Source organism: Stegodyphus dumicola, chromosome 9, assembly GCF_044657685.1.
Source record: "Stegodyphus dumicola isolate Sdum_Otavi_A_Nest chromosome 9, ASM4465768v1".
NCBI lineage: Eukaryota > Metazoa > Arthropoda > Arachnida > Araneae > Eresidae > Stegodyphus > Stegodyphus dumicola.
Window position 1 is genome coordinate 175,713,595 of NC_140776.1, and position 18,156 is coordinate 175,731,750.

The window sequence follows — 18,156 nt, forward strand, 5'->3', positions numbered from 1 at the left end:
TTTCAAATCGTAGAAACTTTATAAGCGATTCTCGCATCTTCCGTGCATGTTCCGGTAGAGTAAGTAATCAGCACCTCCAGCTGGCAGTTCGAAAAATCTGTGATTGGGGAAATTTCCTTTGACTGTGCTGTTTAGGTCAAAGCTGAATATTTTACGTTCCATGCACTCAAAATCTTAATTGTTTCCACAGTGGGTCCAAAACTAGAATGTGATAATCTTCAGCACCTGACATTGGTCGTTGTTCTTATATTCCTACAAAGTAATCCTTTTAGGGGATAGGAAGATAAGTATTTATCGCCTTCTTCTATGCGTGCTTCCAGACTATGAGTCCTTATGTACAGAGGCTGTTCGCGCATTTTTAGACGATTTTGATAAGCGGTGATAAACATTCGTTTGCTGCAAAAGAAGTAATTGCAATTGTACTATGTTTTTAAAAGTCAAAATTATCGTCTGTGGCTTGAAAGTTTTGTTTTTATTCAAAATGGTGAATTTAACAAAGCAGTGGTTCGAAGGCTACATTTACGCTCTTTCCGAAGAGAAATAGGCGTACTCCGTTGTCCAAAAACGATGTGAGAGTCATGGTTTTGTGATATCTAAAGCGTCGATAGGTAATATCATCAACAAAAAAAGGAAAAAATGTCAAATTGGACTCTCAAGTGGTATAAAAATTTCAAACAAGTATCCAAGGAAAAAACGGACATCTTCGACTATTGCAAAGGTACGTTGTTTAATGTTAAAAGAAAATCCTCCTAGTCAAACGACAGTTGCAAAATCATTAAAATGCTCGGTGTCCACTGTAAACAAAATGATAAACGTTGATTTAAATCTTAAGAAAGCGAAAAAACGCAATGTGCATCGTCTTCTTCCAAAGCATATCGCTCAACGCAGGACATGCAGAATTCTATATGAGAAACACGTATCCAAAGAAAATGGAAAACAATTGTCACAATAAATGAAGCATGGGTGTATTTAAATGATTGTTACAAAAAAAAAGAACCATTTATTATCATAAATAGGAGAACAAAATTTAAGTGCATGGTTCAAAGAATCGAAAGAAAGTTTTTCTAAGGGATTCATGATTGTTGCTGGTTTTTCTTATAATGGCAAGTTAAAAATAAAGAAAGTGCAAAAAATATCAAGATTAACTCCAAATACTATCAGAAACATATTTTATCGCCAATTTTTCTGAATAAAATACCATCGCTTTACCCACAGTGCCATCCATCTGTGAGACTCTCTCAGGACAAAGCTAGCATTCACACATCAAAATCCACTGTAAATTTCCTAAACGAAATGGAACAAAAAACTGGTATCAAGGCCATACCCTTCACTAATATCGCTACTAAATCTCCCGATGTGCCACCTATGGATTTTTGTGCTTTCGGACTTTTATAAACTGCATTATCCAAACGTTGTCCCAAAACTCTAACAGGACTCTGGAAAGTTGTGCGGGAGGAATGGGATAGAATACCTCTTCTGCCACTTCAAAAGGCATTATTATCCTGGAAAGTGCGATGTCGAAAGATAGTACAGAATAAGGGATGTCAAATGGAACATTTAAAACACAAGAATTTTATGTAATTTAGTTTTGTGAATACAATATACCTCGTCTAAAAAATGTGCGAACAGCCTCTGTATTTAAGTGGAATTTTAATTTTGCAAGTACGATTCATTTTCCTTTAGGTACTACTGTAAACGTTCTATCTAAGCAGCCAGTTTTTGAAATTCGTTATAGGCATAATCGAAGAAATTCAGTGCAGAATAAAAACAAATCACTGGCAAGATTTATTTAAGAGTTAACTTTTGTAATTTCATTTTTGTTCCATTGTTTAGATGAATAGTATAGGAGCTCTCTGAGTTAATGATGACTCATTCATAAGTATTACAGTTGATGATAACACAAATAACAACAAATTCTCATTAAATAATGCAGTGTCCTCGACAGTATTACCTTGTCTGCAGACAAATAAAATTGAATGCCGACAAAGACGTCTGCCGATTCAAGTTCCATGGGAACCTTCGACTGACCTTCTTGGTTGTTCTGATCAAATTTAGAATCCCTTAACAGCACTGCAAGCGTAGGCCCCAGAAAACGTGCTTTTCTGACCTTCTTTGGTCTCTTGTATGTTCTCAGTCACACCCTTCACATTGCCTTGACGAATAGCAAGTGTGGGTTTGAGATGTCACCAACTTCGATAAGTTGTTCTCATCTCTCACTGATCATTAATTTCTTTGGCTATTAATCGCCACCATGTTCAGAATATTATAGTTATTAAAAGCAGTTGACTTGGCATTGCAAATTGTTAATCCAGATGAAAATGGTGAAGCTTTATTCAAATGAATAAGTCATTTAGATGAATGTGGGGGTTTAAATTTGTCTCATTGATATTATATATTGAATTTATTATCAAGAGAGAGTCAAGTTTACTTAAGACTATCTCTTAATAATAAATTCGAGATGTTTATTTTACCACACCTTGCTAAGTGAGCAATTATTGGAATATTCACCTCATGTTTTACAGATGCTTATCGTTGTAAGTGTTGTACTAGATCTTATTGATGAAAGAAGATTGCCTCATAAAAACTGAACTATTTAAACAAAGTTTTCGGGTAATGTATTTGCATCATTATTGTTTTTTGATCGATGATCTGATATTTATATGTACATAAATAATAATAAAAAAGAATTGAAAGGTAATTAATTACCAACCCATGCATCAGATAAAATGAAACAGAAAAACTTAGAATGTCCGGAAACTTAGAATATATACCTTTCTGTATACACTCCTTTTAATTTATATGCATCAGAATTTGCTTAAATCAGTTACCACGCTCGTGAATTTGTATACTTTCGTAGAGATCAGCTTTTGTAAAGATTTAATTCTTCAGTACTGGTTCTCATTTTCTAAAACGTTAAAACCGTAATCTTTCAAGTAGGATTTTAATATATAAGCAGTCCGCAGAAGGTTACCGATCTGGAGAGTAAGCAGGATTACTAAGAATATTTAAACTATGTAATAAGCGTCTTGAAAATAGTTATTTTATAGAAAAAAATTATTACTTTTTAGTTCCTCTGTGTTTGAGACCATAATGAAATACATACATATATATATAGTATATATATATATTAAAAAGTGAATTCTTCAAACTATTGCCTATGAGCTAAAGTGATACTGCGGTTCCTTTGCAAAGTAGTTTAAACACAAAGTGAAGATCCAATTGTTATTCATAAAGTAAAAAACACAATATGTATGAACCACTAATAAGGAAAATTAGAAAAAAGTGAAAGCTTAACTTGATTCAAACTCAAAAGTTAAAATGCATGTAGAATAAAGTTTAAACTATCACAAAACATATTAGAAAAAAATACTACAAAAACATCATGTTAAAAAACAATAACAATGCAGCAGTAAATGGAAAATTGACCTAATTCGAAGATCATCATGGACTTTTCAAGGGAAATGTATGGTGAGCTTCGAACTCTGCTAATTCCAGAAGGCGTTTCGTCAGGCAGGAAGCAAATTGAGATTGATTGATAAATTTAAAAAAATATATATTAAAAAGATCCAAATATTAATTAAAACCAAATCTCAATTTCTCTGTTTAATTTCTCGACGCGTCCGCTGTTAACAAGTACGTGAGAAATACTTAACTTGTGCAAGAAAAACTATACAAGCAAGCCTGGTAAGGCAAATGTACAGAACTAGTAAAATAAATAGCGAATTGCTATTGGTCAACATATTCACAAATTTTTTTATGGGCGAACCTTCTTAGTCTGAAGAGTTATAACATTAAAAAGGAAGTAACAGCAATTATTTTTAATAAAGATAATAAATTATTCAAACTGGATTAGTTTATGACCAAAATTAGAACAACGAAAAGATGAAATTTAGAAACATACCTTAATTCATGACTTCTTTCTGCGAGAAGCTTTTTGCAAAAAGTTACAAAAATTTTACTTTTCTCTAATTTTCTTTATTAGTATTTCATACATATTGTGTTTTTACTTTATGAATAACAATTGGATCTTTACTTTGTGTTTAAATTACTTTGCAAAGGAACCGCAGTATCATTTTAGGTCATAGGCAAAATTCTTGACCTCACAGGTCCTTTTAATTTTAGTTAGTTTGCCTTTCTTCCATTATATATATACAATGGGAGCAGTTCTATATTTCCCGTTCTACTGGCCGATTGATGAAATTCAACTTAAATTTTCATGTCTCGAAAGTGCAACTTAGAATATGTATTAGATTTATATATGTATATAGCACACTGTTCTGATATAGGTATTTTGTCACAAAATCCGACTTCTTCTGAAATGACATGCCATTTTTGTTTCCATATTTCGATCCTATGACTCAAATTATGCCAAACAGCTAAGTTTTGTAAAAAATCGCAAGAATTGAAAGGATCGTTCAGTTTCTGTGCAAGTAGTTATGAAATTAGGGTGTCCAAGCACTTGTATCTATAACTGCCATTACCTGTTACTGAATTTGCACACTTATATACTTACATAGCAGAAATGACCGGATGGAAAATCAACAATCATTCGGATTCTGGATATCCAGAGCATGGATTTTCCATGATACATGGATTCCATGGATTTTCCATGATTCGTAGAGGATGATAGAGGATTTACAGAGGATTCCAGTTACCTGAATCGTTATTCTTACGCCCAATCGAAGTAATTTTTTTTAACTTTTTAATGATATCCTAGTCGTTTATAAAAAATTACTTTCCAAATTTTAGCTCCTTTAACTGAATTTGATATATATTTAATATCTCTTTTTTTATTAAACTTAATTGATTCCCTCTTCCAGAATTCAAAATTTAGGCTTAATCCTTTTACGATTTACTTTTAAAATTTGTATTTTTAAATATTTGCTTTATAAATGTTTCCAAAAAAAATTTTTTTTTATTATAAACTATAAAATTTTTACCCTCATCTTAAAGTAGATGTACGTTTAAGCATACCTACAAAACAGTAGATTTTTTTAATTCCAAATTTCCTAATAACGTGAATTTACATTTTGGACCATATCGAAATTTGGCGTATTTATTATAAGCGATAATAACAAAATGTGGTTTACATACTATGGTAAAATTGGTTTGGTTTATTTAATTATGGCAAAGCACACTAGGGCTATCTGCCTAAGGGGAGTGATGCCTTCGTGGAGGACTTTCTAAGGGAAACTGGCTCGTATTCGCGTTACACATGGGGAAAACCACGAAAACACACATGCAGCCAGCCCGTTCGCGGGGTTCGAACCTCGGACCGAACTACTAGTGTTCAGCGACTTTACCGCTCGGCCGCTGGTGGGCCCTATTTTGTTAAAATTATTTAAAAGAATGAACGATGGCATTTTTTCCACTCTGGCATCAATGAATAAAAAGGAAAGTAAGTAGGTTACCATAAATTAAGAATTTCGCCAAGTGAACTATTCTTGGCGCAAACTAAAAAAAAAAAAAAAAAAAAAAAAAAAAAAATAATAATAATAATAAAGGATAAAGTTTTAAATTTTTCCATAAATTTCTCACCAAAAAATACAAAATTTAATATCTAGGCATAATTTAAGTCTTAGAAATGAAATATTGAAAACAATTGGTATATTATTTCAGAAAAAGTCCGATTTTGAAGGTGATAGTCAAAACACCTATGTTAGAAAGAAGCTATATATAAATCTAATACATATCCTAAGTCGGGCTTTCGAGACGTTAAAAACGCAATTTGAATTTTGTCAATCGGCCCAGTAGAACGGGAGATATAGAACTGTCCCATTTTTTTTCGCAGTGTACTTCCTCGCATCCAAATATTTATGAGTCATTTTTCCCTTTTGCATATACTCTCATTTACCTTTTGGAGGCCCACCAGCGGCCGAGCGGTAAAGTCGCTGAACACTGGTATTTCGGTCCGAGGTTCGAATCCCGCGAACGGGCTGGCTGCGTGGGTGTTTTCGTGGTTTTCCCCATGTGTAACGTGTATACGAGCCAGTTTCCCTTAGAAAATCCTCCACGAAAGGCATCCCTCCCCTTAGGCAGATAGCCCTAGTTTGCTTTGCCGTAAATACACCACACACACACCACACCACACATTTACCTTTTGGAATTAAATTCTGAATATTTGAGAATTGAGTTAGTTCTCTCATTTAATGCTTACTTCTCCATTATTGTGAAATTTGCTACCATCATAGCGACATCACTGACATTTGAGAACCTTATGGAGAACTAGATTGATTTCTTCATGTTATAAAGTAATGTTTTGATTACATTTAATCTAAACATTAGTTAAACTTACTCGACTGTCAAAAATTGTTTTGTGCTTTCTCTAATTCTAATTCTAATAGGTCAAGGAACCCTAATAGCTCAATGATAACAACAATCGTATAAAAGCAGCTAAAACATTTGTGGGTACTTCAGCTTGAAATTATCAGATAAAATGATTAACAGAAACTTAAATCTGCTGCTTGCTGTCTGAGAATGCTCTAATGCTCTAATTCAACTACTTACAAATCAAATATTGGGGATGAAAAACCTAGTTTCTAGGCTAACATGTTTTTCACGGACCGCAAATGGAAGCTTACTTACCAATAATTCTAGTCAGACAATAGTAGGTTGAATCAGTATAAGAGCGCTTCTGTTCAAATTTCCTTAAATTTTCTGTCCAGACGTTAATTATGGCTGACTCTCTCTCTTGCGTTTAATTTACTCTTTCTTACTTTTAATGCTATCTCTTACTTTTAATACTCTTTTAATTTGGCTTCTGGCGGAGTAGATGAAAAAGTGGAAGAAGGATTCAGTATAAGAACTAATATTTTGACTAAACCTTGTATCCAAAAGTACAAGAATTACAAAAAAATTTTAATTTGCCTCTTTTTTTTTTAGGAAGCGGGGCAGTGTTGCATTACTTTTTAAGTTACTTAATTTTACTGAAAGCGATATGATGAATAAATAAATTATCACTTCCTGACTTTCTTTATTCCGGAGAAAGTATGGATGTTTGTAAGTAGTATACTGTGTAAGTGCACCATGAAACACTTAAACCTTTCCGATAATTAATTCTGTCGATCATTTTTGTCGAACAAATCTGTCGAACAGTCTAAATTCGGATAATAAAATACTATGGAACCGAAAGTCTTGAGTGGTAGTTGTGAAGAAAGATGAATGAGGATTTGGGGACTGTCCTCTGGGCATTTCTTCATCAGAATTGGAAGGGAGGGTCAAATTTTAACCGGCGGAACTATTTTCGGCTGACCCAAGATAAACCGAACTCGCTTGCTCTGGATCATTCAGTTTCTGCACAACTAGTTATGAAATTATGGTGTCGCAAGCACTAGTATCTGTACTTGTCATTACCTGTTACTGAATTTAAACATTTATATACTTACATGGCAGAAATGATTTACTTATCCGGATGGAAAATCTTTAGTCATTCGGATTCTGAATATCCAGAATACAAAAGACTGAGGATTTTCCATGATACATGATTCATAGAGGATTTACAAAGTATTAAAATTATCTGAATCGCTATTCTTATGCCCAATCGAAGTAAATTTAAACTTTTTACGGATTTATTTGAACGTTTTTAAATTTGATTTCACCGAAAAGTTAATACAGGTCAAGAGAAAAGGTAATAAAAGTCCAGGTCAAGAGCATTCTACATTTTTCACCTCTTCTGCTTTTAAAAAAAACAATTAAACCTGGAAGTTTTCAGATTTTTATATTTATATACTTTTTTAACGTTTTGTGTTACCTTTATATTTTAAATATTATGGTCATCGCAATTAAACCATTAAATTCAATTCAGAAGGAATATCCCAAAATAATTTAAAAAGAATATATCTTTAGAATTTCCGATGCACAGCCTTACGCGCTGGAGATAAAAATGTTTTATTTTCCTACAGTGTTGCCATTGCTCGCTTTGTAATCCTTGAGTTTGTTAATCAAAAATTCGCTAAAGTTTAACAAACTATGAAATAGAAAATAAAACAAATTCCAAATGTGTGCTTCCAGATGCCCATATTCGGGTGGAAACTTACATTTTTCAAAATTTGATGGCTCTAGTTACCGTTGTTTTATCACAATGCGAGAAATATATATACAATTATGCGGATTCTTCATTATTTAATTTCTTTAAATATAATACAGGGCAATATATTTGGTGGCAACAAATTGCAAAATGATACAGCCTTTTAAAGTTGTCAGCGCAAAATGCCAAAACGAAATTAATAGACCTTCTGGGCTAACGACCTTTGGGCTAAAATAAGTCTAATGACTCTACAAGATAAATGACAAAGTAAAATTCTTTCAGGTGTATTTTTGTGCATACACATTCCGCTTACTGAAAGAAGACAGATCGATTAACCGAATTTCTCGAATAAGATATCTTGATTAACAAAACACCAAATAGCTGAACTTAACATCTTAGTTAGTTCGGATATTTCATATTCCACTGCATTTAATCTTTAACACTCAAAACATTTTCGTTGTTTCGCGCTGAAGATATATTCACACTTCACGCATATTTGGAAAGAAACTTTAACTATTTCATGCACTCTTGACAGCGTTCTTTCAAGAAAGCTATTTTGAATAATTTATTCCAAGAAACGTTCTCGCTTTTCTATTCTTCGCTTTATTGTAATGACTGTATCGCGTTCTTTACCGCTGCGGATTTTTTTTTTTTTTTTTTTTTTTTTTGTCATTGTCCAATATATTTTTCTGTTCTTTTTTTGCCTTTTCCACTTTTTTAAATTTACTCGCATTCATCTGTGTTCTTTCCGCGTATCCTACAGTATTTTGGGTGTTATTTTGCTATTTGTGCTTCAGATATATGCAGAAATTTCCATCTCTGACCTTGCTTTAAACGAGGGAAAATTGGATACGTCTTTGGAAGTTATTTGTGCCATTTTTGTGGCATTTTCATTCATCGTTTCCATATTATTGAATAAAAGTACTCTGAAATATAGTTATTTATTATTATTTATCGTGTGTTTGAATTATTAAATAAGTATGTATATTTAGGTAGAACGATTTGTAAACCTAAAACCGCCCGAGAGACGATAAGTACGATATTTTAATCTAAGATCTCCAAAGTTCGGATCGCTATATCTCAATACCAATTTTTATCGTATATTTACTTATATTTTACTATTGGTAGTTTTGAAATAAGCATATTAAAATACGCGTATACGATTTCAATTTTCCTAACCTATTAATGCTCATGAATAGAAAATCTCCAATGTGCTTACCATATGACCTCATTGGATGGCCAATTAAATTATATCATTATATTTATATAATACCAATTTTGTTGTAATTCATTTAAACTTACTTCCTCGAATTTCATTGGACATATATTTCTCAATTCATCAATTTAGTTCTCACTTCGAGGCAAAGGCAAAAATACATAAAATTCAAAATATCATCATTAAAAATTGTAAAATACAGAAAAAGAACCTAATACGAAATACAATTAAGCACAGTTACAAAAAAATTTTCATGATTAAAATCAGAGTTTCTACGCCAAAATAAGCAATTCCATCAACGGGCAGGAAGATGACATTTTCGGTGTAAAAAAATTGAAAGTTGTGCAGTGGGACAGTAGGATGGAAACGTCCCACTGCACAAAAACACACAGACGTTGATGCACCAAATGATATAATTTACAGTTCTACTAAAAGTTTCAAAATGTCAACAAATGGTGGCCTCATTAGGCTTAGAGCCACTTTTTAATTCTTGATAATTTTACAACTATTGCATGCAGATTACTAACTAAAGGTTTAAAAATCTGAACCGGAATGTAAGAACAACATAATTCAATCACTTTTAAAATCAAAAAATGCACTATTTACCAATATATAAGAATAAAAATACTGAACTCAAAGAGCTGGGTAACAGAGCCGAAATATACATACATATATGTTTCGTGTGGCCGATTGGAACCGTTGCAGTCGGCAAGAGAGATTGGCATAACTGGTTGTAATAGCCCTGCATATAAAATTTGCACGTTCCATGGCTACTTATTTATGAGTTATATCCCATACATAGGCCAGAAATCTCTTCTGAATCCATTTTACAATCCGTTTTGGAAAAAAATGTATTCAAGAAAGGTAAAAATGGATATTTTCGTTGAAATATGATACCCGAAATTTTTTGCGATTAAAATAATTCCTTTACTCCGTACAGAATGCTATCATCTTGATATTATTTCAATAACATATGAGTATTTCTGCTTTTCTAGAGGCGCATAATCAAATTAAAAAAAGAAATAATGTATAATAAAACGAATTTCGGTTAAAAAAATCGCTTAATTATTACTTATTACGCATTTGAAATATGAGTAAACTTTCCTACTAGGAATTTTTTCTAATAATGCAAACTTTCTTCTCAGCTGAAATGCAAGCAAATAAATCAATCAATAAATATTCTTTACTTTAGAGGACATCATTGACATCATTCTTTACTTTATTGGACATCATTGACATCATTCTTTACTTTATTAGACATCATCTTTACTTTAGAGGACATCATCATTTGAGATTGATTAATCGCAAAGATGTAAAATAACTAAAACACATACTTAATTTTAAAATACGCTATCGATATGTTGAAACTTATATATATCAAGCAGAATTTACCATTAATAGAAAATGCGTCTTATTATGATACCGAAATTGGAGAAGGCATACATGTTTGCAAATGTATAGTGCTCTTGCGGCAAGGGGGCACTCTGAATATGCGGCGAGTCGAAAGTCCTCTCGAGAGATTGCTGGTAGGGAAAGAGGGCTGGGGTTCCCTCGGATCCGTCCCCTCGAGATCTCTCCATAAAAATTGCGGGCGGAACTGAGAAAAGTCGTTCTGTCACTTATACAGTGCTCAAGGCTTTTGCCAACCGACAGACCCAATATTACACTCCTTGTCACTATTAATTTCGCGGGCTTGCTCTAATGTTACTGTCAGGTCATAAATCACAGCAGCAAAACAGCGTTTCATTTCAAATAGCTCCAAACGTAATAATTTTACAAACAGACAACATAAGCATTTTGAAAGTTTGTAATAAATACTGACTTTGTTATCAAGCAATACCAAGGTAAATTTTATTTATTTGCACACTCACTTTGGAACTATCTTTGATGTTTCGTAACTGCACCGATTTCAGTTATTTTTAGTAACATATACAATATTTTGAAAGACTGGGGATATAAATATTTGCAAGTAAAATTTCTTTTTAATTTAGTAAACTGTTAGCGATAGTCATAAATCAACACGTTTTAAATCAACACGTTTTGATGATTGTATGTTTACATCGCAGAAATTTGGTTATTAAATCACAAAAATAAATAGGAATTAAAATTTACACGTGATTTTTCAGAGACAAATGAAATATTTTATCAAATTACAATGTAAGAAATTGATAATGCGCGTCATAAAATGCTTTAAGTATTAATTAATTGGAAGGGACAATTTGCCCTGAAGGACTGTTAATTTCGTTTTGGCATTTTTCGTTGAAACCTATAAACAGCGAATCACTTTTCAAGTTGTTGGCAGCAAAATTTTATCGCTCTGTATTATATTTAAAGAAATTAAATAATGAAGAATCTGCATGAATGTATGTGTGTTTCTCGCACTGTGATAAAACAACGGCGCCTAGTGCCATCCAGATTTCAATTTAATTATCAAAGCTCTAATTCTAAAACACTCAAAACCCTCGACTTAAATCCTCAAGCACTCAGTATCAAGTTAAATACTCAAGTACTCTAGCAAGTATCAAGTATTTAATACTCAAGTAAATAATTTGCCTTTTGGTGAGAGCTACCAAGAGGAGAAGTTATAGTAAAGGTTTTAAATCATAATACTCGTTTAATTAACATAAAATGCTTTATAATATGACGGTATTTTGGTCTTGAAGGACTTTCTCTGATTAAGAATATTTACTGATGTTTCGAGGCAAATTAATTACGCAAAAATTATACAAAATGTGCTGTTTTTTTAAATGTAATGTTAGCAGTCTTTTCATTCGAGATAATAAGCAATTAAATTTATTCAGTTAGTAACACCGGTATTGTTGTTGTTCGTGCCAATCTCACTTGTCTGACATTGGTCAGCACAAGTCCACGACATTCAGGGGTGTTGGAACCCCAAAATCTTCAAAAAATTGTGATTTCGGATTTTTGCATTTTAAAATTCTCTACTATTCTATCTTTCTAAAAATACAATTCTTTAATTTCTATGAAAATTAGAACTGTAAAAAAATCTAGTTTTAGTTTGTCATCTACTGCTTTGATCAATGAGGATTTTTACATAAAAACGCGTTTTCTCCAAGCGTGATTTTTTTATACTCGATGTACCTTTTCTCAGGAACTACTGCTCGCAGGTATCTAAAGTTTTTATGGCTTATTTATTAGGTTCCCTAATATTTACTGAAATGAGCTTTTTGTAATAAACTTAGAAAAAAAAATTAAAAAATTTTTTTGTGTCAGAAAAGTGCTAAATTTTACTATACTTAACAAAATATTCTGTAATTTACTCTAAAATTCAAAATGCTTCAACAGCTCATTTCAGTATAATCAGATAGCTATACTTTAATTACAGAACAAATTTCAAGCTTGTACCTACAGCAGAATTTGAGAAAAGGTACATCGAAAATGGCGAATTTAACATTGTCGGTATAGGGGTTTCTGATACCCCTTCATCATAGCAAGCAGTCAAATTCCGTCTATCATTGGCAAGAGCCTTGAGCACTAAAGGTGATAGGACCACTTTAGCTCGATTCTACCCTTCCCTGTGGAACGGTGCTTGCAACACCAGGATGCCTGAGCCTAGGCTCTACCCCTTGTGGAATAAATTTGTTTGCTTCGAATGTTGATGGAAAATAACCATTCAATTAAGCATTTAAATTATTAAAATTATGATAATGGTGTTTTTATTAAAATTATTTTTAAGAATCTGACTTGAATAATTTTAGCTATATTAATAATTATCATTTTAGGTAATAAAGCTGGGGAAATGACAAGTTGTAACATAGATTTGGCACAGAAGCAGTCGAGCTAGTGATGCTGGGATAAATACTAGGTAAGTACTAAATAATATGATACGAAAGAATATAACATATAGAATACATACAGTGAGCAAATATTGAATAACATATGTACAAACACAAGATGCAGAATATACTTAGATACATAAAAATGATGGCACTTATAAAAAGTTGGTACTTAAACAACAGGGTTTACATTATAGTAGTGTTCAACTGGGCTGAGGAGCTTATCCATGTTATCTAAATTATTGTAGTCACATGTACATATTTTTATACTGAAGTTATCAATTAGATTCTATCTTGCATGAAAATGTTTTGCAAGTTTATAATAATGAGAGTTCTAAGTAACTCTACACCAAGTTCCTCATGAATTCTATTATTTCGAATGTACCAGTCTGCATTTTTCTTAGCCCGCGAGCACATGCGGCGGGTATGACATACCCATGTACATTTTTCTTTTTGTATATTTCTCGCCCATTTTTTCATAAAAGGACGAAACTTGGTGTAGCTGAGTTCAAGGTCGCATACTTAAATGGGGGAAATTGCTGAGGTAGCAAGTGCAACGGTTTTTTAGGACCAGCATTGTTCGGGCATGTCATACCCGCGCGTGTACTGGCGTTTCTCAGTGAGTCACTTTTAGTATAAGTTTTTCTTGAGTTGTAAGCATGGCGCCGTATATTCCTTACGATGAAGAGATAAAAAGATTGAGAAATCTCCTTGAAACAGTTTCTTCTGATGAGGATTCATTTAGTGAAGAAGAGGAAGATGTTGATGACGAAGAATACAATTAGTAATCATGATTCATCCATATAGAGTAGTGATTCAGATACAGAAACAGAAAATGAAACTCTGGAATGTAGCAATGAGTTCCATGTTGGGAAAAAATGGAGTAAAATGGAACAAAAATAAATTCCGGACTAATGTTAGAATTGGCGCCCAAAATATTATAACTAAAGTCCCTGGAAATACAAAGTATTCTAAAGACTTCTCAACACCTTTGGAGTCCTTAGTTGACAATACAAATATTTATATTGATTCAAATACGAGAAAATTTCACTCGTGAACGAGATGAGTACTTTTCTCAAAGCCTTAGGGATGCAGCTAATAGAAAATGTTCAAAATGAACCACGACGAGCATCTGTGGTTCCTGATTCTGGACGAACACTGACATGTTAACAATGGACCGCCCTCCAAAAAAACTAAAATGACTTTCAAGAGGTGTACAGAGTGCTCCAAGAAGAAAGATAGAAAAACTAGATTCTTTTGTGAAAATTGTAGCAAAAGTATATGTATGGAACATATGACCTCATTTTGTAAACAATGTTAAAAAATTGTATGTAAATAATTTTCCTCTCCTTATTTTTTCCTATTTTGTCTAAAATGAAGAATTAACTTGGTTTTACATTTTAATTTCTTTTAAAAAACCGATTAATTTTTTTTGGCAAATTTTTATTTACAACTCTTTTATTCGGGTATGACATACCCGGCGCGTGTTCTCGTGTTCGTCGGATCGGTGCGTGTGCTCGCGGGTTAGTATAATATTTCGGCAAGCTTGCAGTTTCTGTCTGCTAGATTTTCGGGTATGAGCCCAAACTGGACTTGCATAACATAACAATGGTCTGAGAATGGACTTGTAAATAAGTAACTTGTTATCTATAGATAATACACTGTTTCGAGCAATTAAGGGGTAGAGATTCTGCCCTTGATTTCCCCCCCCCCCGTGGTGCGCTCCATCAAAATTGGGGGAGGAACTGAGCAAAATCGCACTGTCACCTGTCAGGTGCTCCAGGCTGTTGCCAACGACAGGCATAAACTAGCGTTCCTTGCCACGAGGAACTTCGTGGGCTTGGCTGATGTTACGGTTAAACAAGTGAGCACGGTAACCTACGCACATTTCTAGGAGCTTTTAATTAAGTCTACTAGATTTTACATAAAGGTTTATTTCATTATGCTAATGAGATAAAGTTTGCGAGAGCTGTCTGCCTGAATGAAGGTTGCTTTCCTTGAGACCATTAGTAGTGCTTCGAACCCGTTTCATGCTCCAAAGTATTCAACAATTTTAAGCAGTCAGGCCCAAGTGAGCGCTTGCAGTATATGCACTGGTGGTTTTCATTGTCTACTTTTTTATCTCCCGAAAATGTGCAAATGTTGTTGCGTTTGGAGCTAGATTTAAATATTATGGAATATGAAACAGAAGTCAGCTGGTAAACATAATGTCAGGAATGTTCAAGATAGTGCGAATAATGTACCACAGATTGGTTCGCTAAATTCTTTTGCGTAATTCATAGCTTTTAATGTATTTGTTGCTAATAAGTTTTGTCTTTATTATCGATTATCAATTTATTATTATTTGTTATTATTTTATGATTATCGATTATTCGTTTATTATTTACGACAGCGATTTTCTGAGTATTTTGCCTTCTTCAAAGAATGGTTTCAAAGAAAATAAAATGCTAGCTTTGAATTCAAAACAAAATACTATTTTGAAAGTCTAAAAATACCCATTTTTTTCCGTATTTTTCAACATCCCATCGAATCTGTAATCGACTATCTTCTATATTTGTACGGTACAGCATTTGACAAGAGTATCGCTTATTTAAAAACAAATTTCTAAAACTAACCAATACTTGTAATTTATTTTGGAATACATCTTGTCTAAGATAATTCAGAGACTTTTGAAAATATTTAACACAGAATATTTTAACCATATCCTTTCTTAATTCTAAAAAAATTTTTGACTAAGGTTTACATAATATTTTTTCAAAATTCTATTAAGCTTTTAACTTAAGCACGAAAGAATGGACTTGGAGCTCCTTTTCAATGTGAACCTAACATATTTAAACTGCAAAATATTCGACACTAAAAATTCTTCACGTAGATGTCGAATCTTAGAGCATTCTTCTCCAAAAGTTAACAGACTCACGACAGACGTTCGTTTATTAGCATACAGTGAGAAACTCCATCCCAGAGAATGTAGATAAAGGCACAACATAACTTTAATGCAGAGTAAAGTCACGATAAAACTATAAAACTAAAGTAGAAAAATGTATGCACCTGATTTCTTTAACCAAACGTATTTGAGTCAAGGTTTTTGAAACTGGAACTTCTTTTTTTTTTTTTTCCTGATATGTCTAGGTAAAAATAAAACTATTTTCTTTTGCAAAATACTTGCACTTTCTGAAGAAAGTTTCGTCACGTTGTCAAAAAACGGTACAAAGCACTGTTTCCATCACATCTGACTAACTGATGGAACAGGATTACCAAATGAAGTTTTTGTTTTCACAACTCGTTAGGATCTTATTAGCTCACAAGAGCTATTAATTTCGCTATGGCATTTGTCGTCGTCTACTATAAAACAACGTTTCACTTTTCAAATGGTTGCCACCATATTTAGAGCCCCGCATTATATTTAAAGAAATTAAATATTGAAGTATTTGCACGAATGTATGTATGTTTCTCCCACTCTGAAAAAACAACGGTAATTGGGAACATCAAATTTTGAATAGTGTAATCCTCCACTGGATTGTGGGCACCTGAAAGCCCAAATTTGGAATTCGGAATTTGTTTTATTATCTATTTCATATCTTGTGAAACTTTAACGAATTTTTGATTAACAAACTGAACAAGTTCAAAGCGAGCAATGGCAACGCTGTACGAGGTGGAAAAAAATACTTTTTTTGTCCCCAGTGAACGAGACTGTATATCAGAAATTCTATAGATATGTTCTTAATTAATTATTTCGTGACATAGCTGTTGAACTAAATTTTATGATTTAAGGACGAAAAAGATGATATTTAACAAATAATGTAATACACAGGAAGCTACAATCATTTTTATCTCCGGGCCCACCAGCGGCCGAGCGGTAAAGTCGCTGAACACTGGTAGTTCGGTCCGAGGTTCGAATCCCGCGAACGGGCTGGCTGCATGGGCGTTTTCGTGGTTTTCCCCATGTGTAACGTCTATACGAGCCAGTTTCCCTTAGAAAGTCCTCCACGAAAGGCATTCCTCCCCTTAGGCAGATAGCCCTCGTGTGCTTTGCCATAATTAAATACACCAACACCATTTTTATCTCCAGCGTCGGGAATTCTAAAGATATGCTCATTTTAAAATTATTTTGCGATATTGCTGTTGAATTGAATTTTATAGTTTAAGTGCGACGAATGTGATATTTAATAAATAAATGAAACACACAAAACGTTAAAAAAACGCCCCCTTGATCGTAACGTAAAATATGAAATATTTGTCCCAAATCTGCTATAATTTGCGCCATATCTAAAACAAACCGTAACAGACAAATAGGGCTAATCTTTGGAATATGGTAACAGGTAGTTTGGCGACATTTTGGTAAGGCGATAAAGGTGCCTAGCTAGGACTTCAGCGATAATCTTAGAAGTACACAATTCGAATCACAGATTATTTTGTCTCAGAGAAATGAGAGATCATGAGACATGTAATGTGACATCTTCCGGAAAATTCCGATCGGGATTTTAGCTAATAAGCACTTAGAAACAATTTCGCTGCTAAAGTGCAGAATCGCCCACTTATTTGTTTGGCGCTTTTTACAAGAGTAAGAAGAATTGGATTTTTGTCAATTTTCTTTTACGTTTTAAGTGAAAATAGGTCGATGTGTACATGGATAAGGTCAAGAGTGTGCGCAATGCCATTTTTGTTCAATTTCGGGATGTTTTTTAAGTGAAAATAGGTCGACGTGTATATGGATACCATGTATATGCAATTCTTAAAAACGCGGCAAGCAGTGGGCGATTCTACACTTTCTCCCAATTTCGCACCTAATCTTCGTCATGATTAAGCACTTTTGTTCCATAAAAGTTCTAGCATAAGCGTAATTAGGCTAGCAGATTATTGAAAAAAATGTTGAGTTAAAAAAAAAAAAATGCCTTTACTTCGTGAAAACAAAATGGCCTCCATAAAAAAAAAAAAAAAAAAGAAACTAGCAGGTTAATTAAGACACAATAACACGCCGAATAAGCAAGTTGTAATAAAACTCCTTAAATAGCCTAGCAGGTTGCTGTAGCAGGGTTGGTCGCCAAAGTTTCGCCAAAAAATCGCCAAGTTACCATAATCCGAAGATTCACCACAAATAGTTGTGAAGAAATTTTCTT